The sequence below is a fragment of the Ceratotherium simum genome, chromosome 1 (assembly GCF_057802395.1).
Source record: "Ceratotherium simum simum isolate JZ-2026a chromosome 1, ASM5780239v1, whole genome shotgun sequence".
Taxonomy (NCBI): domain Eukaryota; kingdom Metazoa; phylum Chordata; class Mammalia; order Perissodactyla; family Rhinocerotidae; genus Ceratotherium; species Ceratotherium simum.
The window spans coordinates 78,372,993-78,389,950 of record NC_141900.1 but is presented as its reverse complement, the minus strand read 5'-3'; the positions used below and the strand labels follow the sequence as shown (position 1 = coordinate 78,389,950).

At 37.3% G+C, this 16,958-nt stretch overlaps 1 long non-coding RNA gene across 2 annotated transcripts in view; it reads right to left on the bottom strand.

The window, feature by feature from the left end:
- Positions 1-991: 991 nt before the first annotated feature.
- The window catches only part of LOC147918252 (uncharacterized), a 708,236-nt gene continuing 692,269 nt past the window's right edge, over positions 992-16,958 (bottom strand). The window contains exons 3-4 of one of the 2 annotated variants that reach the window (XR_015552017.1): positions 1,542-5,712; positions 992-1,351 (exon numbers count right to left, since the gene is read on the bottom strand). This is a non-coding gene — a long non-coding RNA (uncharacterized LOC147918252). Of the gene's footprint in view, positions 1,352-1,465; positions 5,713-16,958 lie in introns of those variants that run through there. The other variant, XR_015552014.1, reaches the window with a different exon arrangement.

Genomic DNA, 16,958 nt, shown 5'->3' with positions numbered 1-16,958 from the left:
AGAATAATTCGAGTAGAGAGATTAACTTGGCACATAAGAAGAAGTCCTAGTGTGGGTGTTGGTAGTTATCAATTAATTATTATTGTGTTGAGGACCAAGTGTGAGATGTTACAAAAGAAGTATCAAATTCATCTCTGTCCTTAAGATATGCATATGATCTAGTTGAAGAGTCAAATTCAACATGCGACTAAATCAATGTGGTGCTAAATTCTATTGCACTGAATCTGGTTGCGAGAAGTTTGAGGAGGCAGAGACTAAGGTGGATTAGAAACACCGTATAGGAATCACGAGGTGATGGAGATCAAACTGTTCCTCAGATGGTAATGACAAATGATCAAAGACTCCAGGGCATGATTAAAGATGGTTGGGTGGGGCCGGCCCTGTGGCTTAGCGGTTAAGTGCGTGCTCTCTGATGCTGGCGGCCCGGGTTCGGATCCCGGGCGCACACCGACGCACCGCTTCTCCGGCTACGCTGAGGCCGCGTCCCACATACGGCAACTAGAAAGCTCTGCAACTATGACATACAACTAACTACTGGGGCTTTGGGGTGAAAATAAATAAATAAATCTTTAAAAAAAAAAAAAAAAAAAAAAAAAAAAAAGATGGTTGGGTGCATTGGCTAGATGAAGAAATGTAGAAATAAAGTGGAATATTTGTTTTGAGAAAGATTAATGGATTAAACAAATATTTACTGAGTGCCTACTATGTGCCAAATTGCCTACTAGGTGATAAAGATGAAGAATCCAGTAAGAAATGGTCCCTACATTCAAGCAGCTAGACTGAATGGCTATGCTACATTAACAGAAGAGTAGGTAGATAAAAAATTGCATACGAATTAGTGACTAGGTCCCATTCTTGGTTATTTATTGAGATCTATGAATCCAGCCCTCTAAAATAATTATATAACATATGTGTTACATTGATATCCTTTTCCATGAAATAGAATAATCATGTCAAATATATTTTGAAACAGCATAATAGTAAAGTCAATGTGAGAATGAGTTTATGTTTTTTCAATAGAATATCTACCATATTTATAAGATGAAAATGAACATTTATTATATATTCACCATGTGCTAAGCACTCTTAAAAATGCTTTAAATTCATTTTAACCTCACAACAATCTAATGACCTAGCAATTCCAGCACTTTCAATTAGTCAATAAGGAAACTGAGGCCCAGCAGTGTTATGTGACTTACCTGAGATGACAGAGCTGGTAAGCAGTAGAGCCAATCCGTGAGCAGTCTGCTTCCAGAGACTGTCCTTTCAACCACTATTCTGTATTTGATTTATGAAATTTAAAATGAACAAAAAATCCAAGTATTGAGTCTTTTCCAATACATAGTTGATCCTGAAATTTTAGAGGAATGCAAATAATATAATGTTATTGTTTTTCAATAATGGCTTTTCTTATCTGTTTTCTAAAATTTCTTTTTAATGTTTCACATTTCCACTAAGATGTTTTATAAGTATGACTATAATTTGTGTCCAAATTCTTATTTTCAAATTGAGTATATATGAAAAAATATTTCAGTTTTTACCTTTACTTGGTGATATCAAGGATAACGGAATCAATTTTACTGTCAATACAACATGTGAAGAAAGATTTTCAACATCAATGCTCTAGTCGTTCAGCCTGACATTTCTCTGTGAAGCGGGCAGAAAATTAAATTGCCTCAAATTATAGGAGAAAATCACAGACCATGACTAGTAACGTCCAATGACAGTTGAGGTCAGGATTCCACTGAAGTGAATTTTACCATATGAGTTTCATTGATGGTAATGGGAATTGTGCAATTGTCCTTCTTAATGTGCTCTGCATCGTTACCCCTTAATATCCTCAAAATATCAAGTTTTCCCGGCATTTTATATCGGTTTCATACCATGACATTGTTATTATGTATTTGTTTGAAAAGCTGAAATTAACTTCATTAAGTTTCTTTAGTTTTAATTTTTTAAGCTGTTCTCACTCAACCACCCCCACTCCCAACCAATATTCTGACATTCTAGATCTTGACTCTTTTGAACTATTTTGAGTTTTAAAATAAGCACTTAAAATTGGAACACATTAGTCATTTTTTTACAGCAAACATTTTTTGAGGCCTATTTGAGACTCCAATGCATTCTGCTGGGGTCCTTAGGAAATAAGAAGATAAATCAGATGCCTTGACTTTAAGGAAATACTGGTCAGGTACAGAAGGTAAGCAATGAAAATGTCATGTCTAGGCAATAACTACGTCAATATATTGCCTTTATGAAAATCGGTAAAAGGTGCTTTGTACCTAGGATAGAAACACCTCAATGCTCAAGGTCTAATAGGATTAGAAAGCTTAGATTTCACCTCCAACTTGCCCTCTGGGGAGAGGAAGATAGTAGAGGTGGGGAGGGGTAGCCCTTGCAAAGTGAGTGAGTTTCAACATCACTCACTATGAGCAAAGAAGCACAGTGTTAAGTAGAAATAATGTACATAAAGCAAGCAACAAGACTGCCCGGCATGTGGTAGGCACTCCATGAATATAAATTGCCTTCCAAGAGGAAGGAGAAATCTCTTTAAACTAGGGATCAAGGTAATTTCATTAAAGTATCATGAATCAGGGTATGAGGACACGAGGGAGGAACATTTCAGGCTTAGGAAGCAGTATGAACAAGGAACAAGGAAGGAAGGTAAGTGAAGTTCAAGAACAGATCTCCAAGGGCAGTAAAGCACTTCCATTGGGAGTTTAGAAATGGTGGGGGCATTTTTGGTTGTCACAATGACTAAGAGGTGCTGTTGGCATTTATTGCACTGAAGTCAAGGAGGCTAATGATTCTGTAATCAGTGCCACACAAAAAAATATTGTCCCTCCAAAAATGCCAACAGCACTCTAGTTGAGAAAAACTGGGGGATATAGCTTATGAAAGGAAGAAGTGAGAAATGCTGTTGGAAAAGTGGGCTCCAATATCACACCAGACATCAAATGCCATGCAAATAAGCGTGTCTTAATTGGTAGGCAATGGAAAGTCTTTGAAAGTTTTGGAATTGAGGAATGCTATGATTAGTCTTTGAAAGTCTTGAGAATAAGGAATATTATGATTCAACAAGATGAATTTGGTATTCATTGGCAAGGTGACTGAGCTGGGGAAAAACTGGCAGTGGGGATACCAGTCAGGAGGAGTTTTTGGGCAATGAGAAAGAATAGGAGGGAAATGATGGCAATGTCAATTTCTCCATGGAAAGAGGCTGAGACCCCAATATCTTACTCATATTCTTTTCCTTTCTAGGACAACTCTTTTTTTTTTTTTTTTCCTCTTGGAGATCATTAAACAGTAAAACTTTCAAGTTTTTCTGAGAGCTTGGAACCTGAGAAGGAGAGGAAAATTCTATCTAATCTTTCAAAGCCAGTATTTCTTCTATCCCACTCTTTAGTCTGTCACAGTAACATTGCCTTGAGGGAGATAGTGGGAAAGCAAGAGTCAGCAATGCAATTTCAGCAGCGCACCTCACCCTGATTAGCTGCAATAAGCAAGAGCAGGAGCTGCTGCGCTGGGGCTACACATGTGAGGTTGTCTGTCAAAACTGACACCACTCCAGGTCTACACAGCTAAGAGGTACTAGCCCCAAAATACTTGGAAGTGACAGAGCGAGTGATACACACACACACACCCAGACATATGCACTTACACACGCACCTGCATGCACACTCTCGTACGCTCTTTCTCTCCTAGAACAAAATAAAGCAATGCAGCCAATTAATGACTCTGAGAACACTTATAAACCTTGCATTTCTTCTTTTAATCTATCTTTAAGTAAAAATTCAAAGAGCTTAAGACTGTTTCTTCCTGAGTTTGCTTTAAAGCAAGAACTTGAAATGATGGACACACACGGCCAACCACACTGGCCAGCCCTGTACAAAGGGCACTGATGGCTACGTAGAGTGTGCTGTTTGAACCTGTCACAAAGCCATTTGTGTTCTTGAAAATGTTCTTGTGTGACTTCTTAGATGAATGTCTATAAAAATCATTTGATTTGTGTTATGTTAAACATACCCAGCAATTAATTGCTCTCCGACTATGTAAATCACGATGTTCAACATGTTAATTATAAGTTGTTTCAAAAAGGATTTGCTATTTTCTTTTTTCACTCTGCAGACTTTTAGGTTCCCACTTATTTTTGCATGTCATTTTGTATTTTATGGAATTCTAAAAAGTCTCTACTTACTGTTTTCCTTCTCATTTAAAGAAAGGTTGTTCTGCATCAAGAATTGCAAACTCAAATCCACAATCTTAAGGTAACAGGTTGCAGAGGGGACTGTGGTAAATTAGGCAGAGCATGCTTGACTGAAGGCATTCACAATCACTGTTCTTAACAATCACCAGGCTGGACACACACAACCATGTGTTGGCTGCAATGGACCCATAGACTGCAAGCTTGAGATCCCAGACCATAAAACTTCCCTCAATCCTTTAATTGTTAATGGGGGGCTCCACATAGCACAGTCCATGGGAGATTCTCTTTGTTGGTTGTAAGTAGTATCCTCTGGTGCTGGAAATTCTGAACTTCCTCTGTAGACTCCAGAAAAGAGTTGTGATGATGCAGTCTCTGTTTCAATAGGAAGGAAGTATATGCCAGGGTCTGTGGTACTTTTTACCAAGAACTGGGCCTTGTTCTCGCTTCTGAATGGGCCTCCTTGGCTGTCAGTTAACCAAAAGGCAAAGACAAGAGGTGGAGACTAGGAAGACCTTTCTTGATACCAGCTGGCTGCCAACTTGCTGGTAGTTACACGGACCACAAACAACAATAGCCAAGGTGCCAGAAAGAAATTTACAGCCATGGGCAGAGTACGGTAACCATAAATCTTGAGTACATGCATTATTTTCTGATAAGTTCATTCCCTGAAGCACAATGATATTTCCGCTAATTAATTTTAGTTCCATATCTAGCCATTTGTTAAACTCACTCAGCAATTAGTTGTTGTCTAACCAGGTGTAGGAAAATCTTCTACAGGTTAATTACACGTTGTATAAAAGAGAATTTTCTATGGCCCATTTTCTCTGGATTGCCCATTAGATACCTGTTTACTGTTACCAGTCATTTATTATTTTATAGACTATTGTAAAGGTTATATTCATTCCTTAACATAAAGAAAAAGTAAACAAAGCCCACTCTGCCATTCGTTCCCAGTATTAAAAATAATCTCTGGCTTTGATAAATGAGCCTCAAAATCAAAGAGCTATTTCCTGAAGAATAAAATGAATAGGATTGTGCCCAATCATTGCTGCAACAAATAAAGGAAATATATATTCAAGTTCTACCATGTGCCACATACTCATATGTCTCTTGCAAATTTTATACTAATTTAATTCTCCTAATAACTTTTAGGCATATTTTATTAACATAGGTGAGCAAAGTGTGTAACAGAGAAGTTATATAACTTGGACAATTTCACACAACAAGAAAGAAAAGAGGATTCAAATGCAGGTCACTCCAGTTCTACAGAACATTGTTCAATTTCAAAATATCTGTAAAATTATCCATTCCCTCATTAACCAGTTTTGTCTTTCCAAAGCCAGGTAATTGGTTTGATTTGCTTTGTCTTCCATGAAATTGCTAGTTGTAATGTAATGTGAGGTGCTCTTGTATTCTTTTATTTTCATGTAGCCATCAGTGTGGTTACTGGAAGCTGAATCAACACCAAGAAGGTTCTGACCACTGCTCACTCAACTGAAGGAGAACTACAGATACAGAAAAAGGACATATTTAAAATCTGAGCATTTTTGGTTACTTGCTTATTGAACAAAAAAACAGCCCTTGACATTAAAGAGATTCTTTTCGCAAGGATAGAATAATTAGATATCTTCAGAGGAGAGCAGTTGTGGAAAATGTAAACCAGGAATATATAAAAGCTCACCAGGATCATAAAGACCCTGGGATTCAGAAAATATTTGTGGGCTCATTTCAGGAGGAGGCATATGTAAGCACAATTCAGTGTGTCAGAGGTTAATGTAGGGAACTGGTTATACAAAGGAGCTCTATAAGTGTCTCTCTAGGTGGAATATGAATGAAAATAAATGAGATATAGAAGTTCTAAGTACATATTTTGCATCAACTACTCTCCTTTTAAAACAATTTGCTGGTATCTCATTACCTGCCTTCATTCCCTTAGACAATTTCTATACAGCAAAGTCAATTCAAAAACTTACAAATATCTAAAGAAAACCTTGCTTCCTACCTAGAACAATAAAAGGAAATAAATTCTTGCATTTTTGAGAAGTGTTCATCATCCCTCATCTGAAAACACTAGCCATCTGTTTAATTTTGTAAACAGCCTCATCTGAAAGTCAAAGATTAAACTGTATTTTGTTCCTGTTACTCTTCCTTCCCTAGAATATGAATATAAAATGTAATGTTTATTTTCAACAGTTCTTTAAGGAGGTCTAAGACCATAGAGCTAGCTTTAGAATTTCTTTTTCTGTACAGTGTCCTGATTAGTATAATTCTATACTAAAAGTCTACACAATTCAAGGAATCCTAGAATTGAATTACAATTTGGTATGGCTTATTTAATGATACATCAGATGGAACTCCTTATTATCTAACACTCAGTACATCTACATAAGATTGAAAAATAATGTTTAATAATGATGAAGACATCACTATAAAATCCTCTGTCCCTTCTGAATGTTTCCAGATTGAATTATATTTAAAATAGTTTTAACTATGAATGCTATTTATGGCCTTCTAGCTTCTGGTTTGAGTAGAGATTCTAAGAGGTAAATAAAACCACCCCGAGGAGCACACACACACACTCCTTTTCTGCAAGGCAGCATGCAAGACAGAATATAGAAGAGGCTACCTAGGAACTAACTACATTAAAATCTTATTGCCAAGTTTGTATTTCTGCTAAAAATCTATAGAATAGGAAAAACCTGATGAACTGATGATGGTAAATTTTTATGGTATAACTTCAGGAGAAAGCTTGTGCAAAACACACGTACGTATATAAGCCAAAATTATAAACTCTAAAGAGAAGGCCTTGTCAGTTCAGTTTACTACTGTACCCAGGCTACCATCCTGACTGACACAGAACAGGGATTCAGTTAATATTTAGTATTTAGTGTTGATGAATAAATGACTGAACAGATGCTGGAGAATGGGAATTCAAGTACTTCTCAGAGTTTTGGATTAATGCATCTACTTTTATAGAACCAAGATGCTTCTCTGTTTGGAACTCAATTATTCCTCCAAACACTACTATTTTCATTAAATATTTCAAAACAAATTAAATACTAAGTGAAGATCCTTTGACTCAAAACCAATTTAAATCCTATTCTAATTGATAGGCTCTAGATCATGAAAAAAATATATATTTCAATTATTTCCTTTAACATGACACCTACAACATATATTTGGAGCACAGTGTCCTGTAACTTCCCCTAAAAGGCAATTCAAAGTTCAATCTCTTTCAAAATATGTCTGCTGTCTTAATGAAGTAGGGGCTTGATTCTCTCAGCCCATATTTCATATACCGAGCAAAGAAGCGTCAGGCATGGCTGTTGCACTATTGACCTTCTTGAAGGAAAATCTTCTTGAACAAGATTTAAGTTCCTAGAACAATGTTCTGACATGACTAAGACGGTTAATAAATATCTGTGAATTCAGTAGTCCATGAATGTTATGGAAAAAGCTGTTTAAAACAATATAACATGGTTTATAATTTCAATAACCATATATAAATGAATTGAAAATGAATAAAAATAAGCTATGAGTCAGGGTAAATGTACACAATAAAATATGATTTTTAATGCCACAGAATCAAGGCAGACAGAGTTATTCTGGCAGACCACTGTCCATTCTCACAATATATTATTTAATGTATGACTTCATGATTTCAAATCATTTTGGATTTAATTAGACTGCACAGGAATTCTTGTAATGCATGTTATAAGGTTTTATTACTATTATGATCATGAGGTGGCCACAATAAAAACAAACAAACTAGTCTTAGTGCCTATCTAATTCTTTCCTGAAGGTCTTAATGTCTGTATCCATCTATCTATCTATCTATATCTATGTATCTAATGTAAATATTCTACACATGATTACTGTCTTTATCTTTGGCAAACATTATTCAAATTGATCTATATGAAATAATTCCATTTAAGGCTGAATAAAATGAACACATTATTACCAAGTGGATACACCAAGAATCGTACCATGAGTATAAGATGTTCCAGGAGAGCACCACAAAATTGTTCCATCACTATGGCCAACTCCTGATAACATCTGGGTGGAATTTTTCTCCATTACTGCTGTTGTGAGATTCCCAGCACTAAATTAAGCGCCTGATCACACGCTGCCATGTATCCAAATTGTCTCCTGGAGAAAATGAGGCTGCCTATGGACACCTTTGACTGGAGGTGGGCTGGTCCTCTGTCAAGTCTCCTCAGTTTCATAACTTGCCAAGCATGACAGCTGCTCATCTAGTTTCCAAAGCATATACCTTACCTTCCGTGAGCAAAATGAAAGCCAAACCTTCCAGACAGTCATGATGTAGCAGAATCCAGAGTCTCTGCTCTTCAACTTTAATTCTTCAAGTCAGAGAAGTGACTTTTAGGGAGCATTACCTAAGAGGCATGCATTCCTAGAGGCACTCCAAAATTTATTATTGGATAAAGTAGGATCACATTTGTTTGACCAGTCAGAATTGACTACACAGAACTAATGTGATAGCTTCAGTTTGTTTCCAGTGGTTACTACAAGAAAAAACCAGTTTCAAATCTAGAAACATACTTGCTACCTTATTCAGTATCTGATATGGAAATAGGTGAAATAAATATATCACTATGTTGTTCAGTATCATATATGCAAATACATAATACAGGTTTAATTAATTTTATCTGATTACTTAAAATCTCTCTCTAGGAGGTTAGTATATTATTATATCACCAATGTGATTTCTGATCTTGGTGTTATCTTATGCCCCTTCCCCTAATTCAGAGTGTTAGAATGTTCCATCCTCATTGTCTCAAGTACTAACCAACACATAAAAAGAAATAAGATTTAGCTATTAGATGTTGAGTGTCAAAATCCAAAAGATTTGGAAGAATGAAGAGTGAATAAAAGAAGTTGTTCTTTGGGCCAGCCTCAGCGGCCCAGTGGTTAAGTTCAGCGCCGTCTGCTTCAGCGGCCCAAATTCAGTCCCCGGGTGCAAACCTACACCACTCATCTGTTACTGGCCATGCTGTAGTGGTGGCTCACATACAAAAAGAGGAAGATCGGCACCATATGTTAGCTCAGGGTGAATCTTCTGCAGCAAAAAAAAAAAAAAAAGAAGTTGTTCTTCTCATCTCAGCTCCCTCTCCAGGGCAAAATTCCATGGGCTAGGAAGAGAAAGAAAATGAGAGGCAAAAAAGAAGAGTCTGGATCCTTATGACATCACTGAGAAAGGATGTTTGCTTTACTGATACTGCCCCAGTGTTGGGAGAGAACGACAAAAACTTCAAATGAATTGGAGCTCTCTAAAAGCAAGATTTCACTAGGCATGTGGGCTAAGAGCAGCTCACAGAGTTTTCCTTAGCCTAGAGCAATACAGGAGAAGCAAAATTTCTCCAGTTAAAAATGGACAGAGATTCAGAAGGCTTAATGTGTCCTTGTAATGAGGACAAGGAGGCTGCAGTGGCAACCTGCAAGGACCAGTGACCACAGACCAGACTGAAGGGAGGAAGTCTCAGTAGGAGCCAGCAGGGATAGCTGATGATACTGAGGGCCAGATGGCCCCCCACCTGGCATTTTGTAGACACAGTCCTGGAGGAGAGTCAGTTAGGGCTGACTGAGATTGAGTTTCTGCCACTTGATGGAATTGGGGCCCAGAATACAAATTAAGTTCAGCTAGAGAAAAATACAGAAAGCTGTGTTTCTTGCGTACTTGAACACCTGAGCTTATGCACTGGGGTTTCTCTCTGCTACAAGTCTATGAAGGACACATAGGACAACTCATTAATCCAATATTGCAATTTAATTATTGTATTTACATAATACATCTAATTATTTTATTTACCTACTACTTTCTATTTCTTATCAAAACCACATATCATAATTATTTTATTTATAAATTACCCCTCATTCCTTAATCATGGTACATATTAAAATCAACTATGAGCATATTTTTCTATCCTGTGTTTCCTTTCTACTTATTTTTCTCATTGTCCTTTTAAGCTTGTCAACAATGACAATGGCCAATGTTTACTGGAAATAATGTAGTCTTTTTATATATGATAGCAACAACAGTTTATCAATCTCCAAAGTATAATAAAGTTTTATGGCCTTCCCTTCTCTTACGGTTTGTGTGTCTTTTTATTTTGGTTTCAAGCACTGTAATTCTTAACTCCGTAGTCATATTGTAATTGATTATGGTCAGTATTTCAGCCTTCACACTCTACTCTTAGACCAATTTCCTCACACTTTCTTCTGGTTAAATGAGGTATCACATGGCTGCAGATTCTAAATTCTGGGCAATAATTTTCCTAAATACAGTGCACAGTGCCTTAAAAGTGCAGTCAACTCTGCTAAAGGAGCTGAGAAAACACATCCATTGTTCAAATACTCTAACAAACAGGTTGGAAAGGACAGAAAGGACGGGCTCCATGGAGGTCGGCTATACACGTCCACAACGGTTATATATGCCAGAAGGAATTATACTTCAGTTTAGTGCTTCAGATCCTTTTTCAATTCTGTTATTACTATTAATATTATTATTAATGTCCAATCTAAGTTTTGACCGGTTCTAAACTGTGTATGAATGCACAGTTAATTTTTTAATAAAGATCTTCACTTGTCATAACCATTCCTTACATCGTGCTTTATACTATCTCCTATAAAAATGAAATTTCCTTACTGTGTATCCAGTTACTTTTAAATTTTAAGAAACAATGGCTTTCTAAATCACAATGTAACCTGGAAGGAATGGGAGGGTAGCTAGTCTAAAGTTCCTTTTTTTATATCCTATATATGAATTTTAATATTGCCAAGACAAATTATCCATGTTTTCCCCTACAGACTAGATGTGAATAGTTTTCCACCATGCAAATATATCACACTCCTTCTTTTAAAAAAAGTCTGCCAGTCCTGCGAGTCTTGAATAGAAGACAATGTGTCCTCTGACACCTACTAATGGACAATGATCACAGACTAGTGCAGGTGGGAAATGCTATTTCAGGGTAATAGCTCACACCTGGAAAGGTCTGTTTTTTTCTCTAGGATCTTTTTACACAGCAGTGAAATAAACTAATTAGGTCAAAGCATCACATTGGGACCCGTGAGCTTTGACGGTCTCTCTCAGTTGTGTCCCCACAAGGGGCCACTGTCCAAAGGCAAACAAGCAATAAACTCCAACCAGAAATAGGAGCTCTTGATTTAATCATTTCTCTTTTTAGTGTAGCTGCCACTGTGTTTCATTGCACTTGAATTCATGCCCTGTTCACAGGGGAGAAAACTGGTATAGAAGGATGAAGAGGAGGCAAGAAAGGAAAAAGAAACAAGGAAGAAATGGTGTTTTCTAGAACCATAGCTTCTGTTCAGACCCAAGTACTACGAGGCGCTGCTTAGGAGGGACAGTGCCCACACCAGGGGTCAGGAACTAGATTCTTCAGCTGCCCCAGGCTTCTACGGGAACTCCACACTGGCAGCAAAGAGATAGAAGTTCCAGGCATGGGCACACCTGCTTTTATTCCATTGATAATTTCACCCACAGCACAAAAGGAAAAAAAAAGTCAAAAAGCAAAACCAACAAGAACTTGCCATCTTTCCTCTGACAGATCCCTCCTGTGGTTTAGTCAACTCTCCCAGGAAGCTTGGCCTCACCACAGCCCTTAGGATACAGTGGGGGATCTGAGGGAGTAAGACATCCAACAGCATTGGACTGGTCTTAACTTGTTTCACCACTGCTCCTAATGCAATGAAGAAAGTTTGGCTTTGACTCTTGAGGTTCCTTAACAAAATATTTTCTGGCTATTACTTCCCTCACATATCATTTGGGCACTTAAATTTCCCATTCACTTAACAGATGATTATTGATTATCTACAACACACACACATTGTGCAAAATGCAAGGAAATGCAAAGATTTAAGACATTTTATGCCCTGAACAGTGAGCAAATAACATGACACATACCTATCCTGTATTTAATGCAGGCTTAAAAAATGTATTTCTTCAAAAAATATTAGGCAAAAAAACATATATATATATATATATTTTTTTTTTTGCTGAGGAAGATTCGCCTGGAGCTAACATCCGTGCCAGCCTTCCTCTACTTCGTATGTGGGTCACCACCACAGCATGGTTGCTGATGAGTGGTGTAGGTCTGTGCCCGGGAACCAAACCTGGGCCACCAAAGCGGAACACACGGAACTGAACCACTAGGCCACTGGGCCGGCCCCCTCAAAAACATAACTTTTAAATTAGGAAAATAATAATCTCATCATTCACCCTAACACTTCTTATATTCACATTTCTTTACATATTTTGTCTACTTGCATACACCAGGCTCTTATATTTTAACCTTGTTGTTATACTATAAGTATTACTGCATGTTTGTTCATGTTCTTAGTACTAACCTTATTTTTGACGATTGTAAATGCCATCATTCTTCTATTGTTGTATATTCGGTTAAATATTTTTACTAATCATCATTTCATTCAAAACTCATTTACTGAGCATTTACTACATGTCAGGCAATAGTGCTAGTTGTCAGGAATACAGGTGGTCTCTACATTCCAGGGTAACAATCTAAGTGGCAGACAGACGTATAAACAAAGGATGAAATGCAGTGAGATGTGTGCTCACAGAACTGCTAGAGGATTGAACCATATTACACTGAGTTTCCTGAGGGCCAAAAATTACCAAATAATAGCCATTTGATATAGTTCAACTGAATACAATGTGTATGGAACCCTTGATGATAGGAGACACAAAGGGCTTCAGAGAAGAGGTAATATTTGAACAGAATTCCAAAGGAAGATTTGGATTTTATGCAGCACACAGGTAGGGAGAGCAACACTGCTCCATCATTTATCTATTTTAATTCCACTAGAGGACATGACACTCTCTCAGTGTTAGCAATGACTCATCACCGCAGTCACGCTCAACAAGGGGTCACCACCACTGGTGGGGGGATGTGACTATCTCTGAGAAGGGGGAGAGAGACATGTATAGTCTAAAAAGCCTCCAGATAATACTGATTATTATCTCCTCCTGACCTTCCCCAAATCCCCTTCCTGCTATCTCTGCAAAGTCACAGCCAGAGGTGTGAGACCCACCCACCCTGTGTGATAGAAGCCTGGAGGAGCACGTGGGGAGAGGTAGAGATGGAAGTAGGAACACAGGCAGGATCCAGATTGTGAAAAGCCATGGAAGTCAGATTAGGGGATTTGGCCTTGAAGTTGACGGGGAACTATGATGGGTTTTGAATTAGCACAGTGAAATGATTAAATTTGGACCTAGAATAACAGGCCTGAGAATAATATAGTGGGCAGACTGACAAGGAAGGGGCTGCAGAGGAGATGAATAATTCTCCAAAGGAGAGACAGCGATGTTCAGGCTAAGCTAACTGCAGAGGGTCTTTCCTTCGTTAGAAGTTCTCTTTATAAAATTATCAGGAATAGTGCTACTTGGTAAAAGTCATGACTATTTTCATTTCTCTTAAAAGATATTTTCAAGTTACTTTCTAAAAATGGTGTGTGTATACACACACACAGATATTTATAGACACACACGTGTATGTATAAAAGGTATGAATAGTAACCCATTTTACCACATGCCTCTCCGAAACTGAGCATTATCCACGCCATGCTAGTCAAACAAATCTACAGTGATATGATGTTTTCTTAGGTTATTAAAAGAAATGTAGTGTCTCTGGCAAAAGGTGCAAGAGTTCCAATATACATATATAATTGCAAACACACCTGAAAACACCGAATGAAATTCTGGGCAATCTTTAGAGAGGCATTAATACACCAGGATATGTGTTGAAGGAGCTGTCAGGATGGATGAATTAATGAAAATCTTGTCATCTGAGAATTACTTGGAAGAATTGGTGATATTTACATTAGGGGACAAAATACTAAAGGAACAAGTAATGACTGTCTTCAAACATTTAAAGGTCTGTCATAGTGAAAATATTAATATTTTGGTTGATTCAGAAGGCATATCTAGGATGAATGAGCATATGTTTAGTGAAGTTAAATGTAGATTCATCCTGAGGGTATGTATTTTAGGAATTAGAACTAATCATCAGGGATTTGTGCTGTTGTATGAAGTAATAACTCTCCTGTCACTGCACATATCCAAGCTCTCAGGAACACCTGGGAATGAAAGACTCTGTGTGTGCATGTGTAAGTGTGTGTGTGTGTGTGTGTGTGTGTGTGAGAGAGAGAGAGAGAAAGATGGTGATGGTTGAAGTGAGCCATCTTTGATGTCTCTCAACAGACATAATTCAAATGCAGTGCCAGATAATGTCAAAGTACAAGTCCTAGTTATTTATGGTAAATATGAAACTTAGGGTTATGGGCAACAAAAAATAATGATGAGGCTGAATAACCCAGAAGCTTTCCTTCTCCCAAAGGCTCTGGAAAATCCTCCTTTCTCATCTGAGATGAGGACTGAAGATGCTCCATTCCCTGAATGCTGAAAAGGCAGAAGCTTCAGGGTCTTACACCCATTCCTCACCCACTGCAGTCCACTGACTGCTTTCAACAAGCTCACCATAACCAACCTCCTTGATGCTACAGAGGGTACTTTTCTAACCTTAGCTAATTGAATTCTCTACAGTCATTGACACTCACCACTCCCTCTTTGAAACTGGTTTTCCTGGCCTTTCGAAAAAAGGTATTTTTTTCCCCTCTTATTCTATTGGACTATAAGCTCAGTGAAGGCATGGAGCATGTTTATTTTGTTTATTTCTGTGTGCCTAGATCTCAGCATAAATACCTAACAAAAAGTAGGTCTTCCTTATCATTCTTTGCTGGTCCATTCTCCTCTATCTGGCCTTTAAATACAGGTATTTCTCAGGCTTTTTTTTTTTTTCAATCAATTTTTGATTTCTTCTAACTTGTTCTTTGACTTTGATGAATCATCTTCAGGATGACCACAAGTTCTAAAACCCTAGCAGCTAACATCCATGCTGATATTTTAAAGCTGCAGATGTTAAATTTTTGGTGTCGGTAACCCTGTGGACACTTAGAAATTAATGAGGACCCCAGAGAGCTTTTTATTTCTGTGTGTTGCATTTACTGATATTTACCATGTTAGATATTGATTAATTCATTTAAAATAACAGTAAAAATTCCATTGCCCATTTTAAAAAGCATGTTTATGGTAAATATCTTTGAAAGTAAAAATTTAGTGGAACAGTGGCATTGTTGTACATTTTTTGCAAATGTGTGGTTTAATAGAAGGCAGCTGGATATCTGCATTCAATCTTTTATGATATGTTGTTTTGTTTGAAGTATGTGAAGAAAATCTCGCTTCACAAAAATGTCTAGTTGGGAAAAGGAGTACTATTTCAATAGCCTTATCAGATAATTCTGGCTATCCTTCTTTGATAGTACACCGAAACTTGGCAAGTGGTAGATGCTTAAAAGTTGATTTCAATATGGAATCTGAAAACAGATTGTTATGGACTGAATTTTGTCTTTCCAAATGTATATGTTGAAGCCCTAAACCCCCAATGCGACTGAATTTGGAGATAGGGCTTTTAAAGAAGCCATTAAAATTGAATGAGATTATGAAGGTACAGGCCTAATCTAATATGACTGGTGTCCTTACAAGAAGGGGAGAGACACCAGGGATGCATATACACAGAGAGAAGGGTATGTGAGGACAGAGTAAGTGGGTGGCTATCTGTAAGCCAAGGAAAGGGGCCTCAGAAGAAACCAAATCTGCTGGCACCTTGATCTTGAACTTCCAGCCTTCCAGAAGATATACATATTTTCCAGCCTTCAGAATTGTGAGAAAACAAATTTCTGTTGTTTAAGCCACCCAGCCTGTGTTATGGCAGGTTATGGCAACTATGGCATAGTTATGGCATAGTTATGGCAGCTCTAGCAAACTAATACACAGATCAACAAAATTTGAGAACTCTGTGAAATTAAAATCCATTGGTCTAGGTTTCACTTTGAATGGATCTTCTATCCATGCATAATTTTGTAAAATCATGCATAGGTCATTTGGAAAATATTAATTTATTGAGATATACATATTTTCCAAATGTTGACATATTTCATTAGACTAAATCAAAAACTCATTTTAAAAAATATTATTCTAATCTCCTCAAGAACGTCTTTATTAGATGTCAAGCTTACAGTGGCAGACACCAGTTTTCCAACTTCCTGATTTTTACCTGAAAACTTGAATTTTATCATTGACAACAAATACTGTCAGTGGTTTTCCTTCAAGTGAAGGGCTCATTTTAATCAATTTTGACATGTCAGCCAGATAACTAAATCTGAACAATCATAGTTTGTCTATCAGTTGTTCTTTCAGATAAAAACGATGCTCCATGAAAAAAATTGGCTAGCTCAGCTTGCAACTGAGACAATCCCACAAGTGTTTTTTTTTTGGCCCTTCTTTTTTCCTGGAGACAATCTATATATAGTTCAAGATTTTTTTGTTTACCTCCCATTTGGTCACAAGATTATTAAAAACATGGATACCCAAAGGTTGACATTTGTTAAAATTAGTAATTTAGTGGCTTTTAAAAGTTTCTTTTGCAAGTGAAGAATATGATGACTACAAGTGACTGCTGTTAAACTGCCAAGAGTTTTACCCACCACTGCTTTTGCACTGTCAGTAAAAAGACCAACACAGTGGAAAAAAGAAAATAACACCTTAGTAACGTTCTGAAATTAGATTTGATCTTGTGGATTCCCAGAAACGTCCTGGAGAACGCTAGAGATCTATGGACCACACCTTGAGCTTGGTTCT